General features: G+C 55.7%; 1 pseudogene; it reads right to left on the reverse strand.

Moving 5' to 3' along the window:
- Positions 1 to 1,013: 1,013 nt before the first annotated feature.
- On the reverse strand, positions 1,014 to 3,072 carry LOC125511062 (anthocyanidin 5,3-O-glucosyltransferase pseudogene; annotated as a pseudogene).
- Between the last annotated feature and the right edge of the window lie 596 nt (positions 3,073 to 3,668).

The raw sequence follows: 3,668 nt of genomic DNA on the forward strand, positions 1-3,668 counted from the left end.
TGAAAATCATATTAGCTTCTTCTTCCTCTGATAGTACTTCACCCATCATAGATTGAAAATTACACTAAATCAACAATAACGGAATGGGATATATGCAAACAACCTTACCAAGCTTTAATGAACGCAATAGCCACCCAAAGCGATCTATAAATCGCTGAAGAATCATCGGTTGTAGCATCTTCTCACGCAATATAGGCTTGCAATCATCACCACCAGTGTAGAGAGTTGGATAAAATGGACCATTTCGACTAACATGATATATGCATAGTTCCAAAAATATATTTTGATGAAACTTCATTCATAAGTACTACATATGTATATGTCTATGTGTATGCACACCTTTTTTCAGATTTTATTATATTGGGGTGCTTTGTATTTTTTTTATGAACTTCTATAATAGATTGTGTTCTTCGAAGAAAAAAACTACCTCACTTTTCTAGCGCCAATCCCTAATCATCCTCATGTTTCACCAGGCCATGAGAGCATCTATAACCGGGAACCCTAAACCCCTCTCATATGCCCGGACGGACGGCCCGATCAGTGATCGGTCAAAAAACCCGATCCAGACAAGCATGTCAAAACGGCCTCAAACGTCCAGCCTGACCGCACCCCTCATATCTAGTCCAAATACGGGGCGGATATGACGAGGCCCGAGCGTAACCGAGCGCATTCGCCACATCGGGCTGATAGCCTGACCCCCACAAAAAGTGAACCACATCCCCCTCCAACCTACCCCTTTTCACTTGCTCCTCAGCGCGCTGGACATTTGCTAACTCCGCCGCCACCCTTGCATCGGATTGCACCTTGTCCTCTATGCGTTCGACACATTGTGATTTAAAAAGAGCCGGGCAGCCATCAATGTTTCGTTTATGATAGTTAAATGCACATAACCACGATTAGCGGAAAACCAGAAGTTTACGATTTGTGACATTTCGCCCCGAACAGAAATTCTGACGGTGGCACCGAACCGAAATGACAACTTGAAATAGTTTATCAGTATGTTGAATCACTGCTGACGATCCACGGTTCCAAACAATTATGAATGAAAAATAGACACCAAGGACAAAACGAAATAAACTACATCATCATGTTGCACGCGATCCAATGCTAGTATGCTACTGTACTGATCGGTCCAAGATCAACGTGTAAGAAGTCTGTAAAAGTCCGTCTGCGTGTAGTATATTATTGACGTGCATGGATGCACGGCACCTCGCCCACGTGAAGTTCGAAACCAAAGCCGCCGGCCCACCGCCCGGGTCAACGAACGAACTCTTCGATCAGCCGTCGTCGGCGGCGGCGCTTTTCTTCCATTGCCTGGCGAGATCCGCCAGCGCGGCCCTCGACTCCCCGCCGTCGCCCAGCGCCTCCTCCGTCAGCCGCATGGCCGCGCGCGTCCGCTGCCGGAGCTCCCTCCCGCCGTCCGACTCGATCAGCCACCGCACCTTCGCCGCCACCTCGCTGGACTCGACCATCTTCTTGTCGTACCCTTCCATGGGCACGGCCAGCCGCATCTCCTCGACGAGGAATACTCTGTTCATGCGCTGCTCCGCGTAGAGCGGCCACGCCAGCATCGGCACGCCCGCCGCGACGGCTTCCAGCACCGAGTTCCAGCCGCAGTGCGTCACGAAGCCGCCGATTGCGACGTGCGCCAGAACCTGCCGCTGCGGCGCCCAGGACGTGATCACCAGCCCCCTGTCCTTGGTCCGCTTCAGGAAGCCTTCTGGGAACAGCGCGTCTAAGTCGAGGCCGTCGTCGTCGCCGTCGGCCGGCGGCCGGCGCTCGGCGCCTGGCGGGGGCGGGCGCCGCACGACCCACAGGAACCGCTGCCCGCTCGCCTCCAGCCCCGCCGCCATCTCCTTGACCTGCTCCGCGCTGAACCGGCCCATGCTGCCGAAGCAGAGGAACACCACGCTGGCCTCGGGCTGGCCGTCGAGCCACGCGAGGCACTCGTGGCGCTTCGTCGTCCCGGTCTTCTCGTCGGGCTTTATCAGCGGCCCGATGCAGTACAGCGGCGGCGTTGGAAGCCCGGCCGGAGTGCAGAGGCCGGAGACGATGGCCTTGGCGGCGCGCGGCTCCAAGGAGAGGCAGCTGTTGACGATGACACCCCGTGAGTCGCACATCCGTTGGGACAGCTCCAAGAAGTGTTTGTTGCTCAGGCTCTCGCGATCCATGACGGCCGCGGCGAGGTGATCCGCCGGGATCGGCGGCAGTCCCGGGGAGTGTACGGGGTCGCCGCCCATGTCCCGGAAGCTGAGGGTGGTCCCCTCGTGGATGACCGGCTGGTAGAGACAAAAGGCGACGCTGGCGATGCAGGTGGTGAGGAAGAAGTAGGTGGGGACGGCGAGCTCGGCGCCGACGTCCAGCGCAGCGCTGCAGAAGAAGTCGATGAGGAGGGCGGCCGGGCGGGCGGAGCGGAGGAAGTCGCGCAGGTCCGGGTTGGAGGCGCGCGCGAGCTCGAAGACCCTGGCCTCGAAGCTGCTGCTGCAGGCAGCGGCCACGTCGGGGGCGAGCGCGGCCGGGGGCAGGCAGTGGAAGGACATCTCCAGGTTGGCGGCGGCGACGCCATCGAGGAACGACGTGTCACCCCCGCCGAGGAGGACGGTGACCTGGAGGCCCTGCGCCAGGAGCAGCTTGCCGAGCTCCACCGTGGGGACCAGGTGGCCGGCCATCCCCGGCGGCGCGTAGATGACGACGACCGGCTTCTTTGCGAGGTCGCCGTGGCCATTCTGGGCCGTCATCTTCCGGCCGGCGAGAAGACGATGGACGGAGAGGTGTTAAATTATTAATGCGGGCTTGGCGTGCGCGGTGCACTGCAACCTGGCCGAGCCCAGCGCAGGGGGGAATGGGATATTTGTACATGTTGGCGGCAGGCGGCGTCCTTGGGAGGCGCGGCTGGCCGTTTGTGGAGCCACCGAGGCAGCCGTGGCAGGTGTGATGGCCGCACAGATCAGTGGACGGACGTCCATTGCCTCGTCGGCGGGAAACATAAACACAGCCACAGGTCCGAGGTGGAGGATGCAGGCCAGTTGAGGTGCAGGCCAGGAGAGGTTAACTCAATGAAGTCATCATGGTTGCGCGAAGCTGGAAGCCGGCCAACACGAGGAAGAACTTGTGTTTTCAGACTTTTTCGGAAGTTGAGCCAGATCTGACCCTGATTTAATAAAATTTTAGGATCTGACAATTTTTTCTACCGTGGGGTTGATAGTGAAAAGAAAACTTACCCACGTCAACGCAGCTAAACGCCGGAGGCCTCGGCGGTAGGCAGTGTATACCCTACCGTCATGGACTGCGGCGGTAGAAAAAAGGTATGGGTCAAATCTGACTCAACTTTCACAAAAAGATCAAAACACTAAATTTAACCGCGACACCAATGACTAGGAAAATAAATCTATGCCGCTACCTCGCGGTGATGCATCCATCGTCCGGAAAAAAAGGTGGATGGCGTGGATGACTACATGCATGCAGTATCCCCTCCCCCCCCCCCCCCCCCCCCAATCCATTTTAGTTATCTTTGAAATCACTTTCATAAAAATAAGATTGTTTCGCTGGTTCATAAAATTGATTGCGATTGTTTTACTAATTTAAAAAAACACATGGCTAAAAAGAAAAAGTAATTTCACTCATTTCTAAACATTGGTTTCACATATTTTAGAACATGTATTTTATCC

The sequence above is a fragment of the Triticum urartu genome, chromosome 5A, assembly GCF_056163025.1.
Source record: "Triticum urartu cultivar PI428250 chromosome 5A, HENAU_Tu73, whole genome shotgun sequence".
NCBI classification, from domain to species: Eukaryota; Viridiplantae; Streptophyta; class Magnoliopsida; order Poales; family Poaceae; genus Triticum; species Triticum urartu.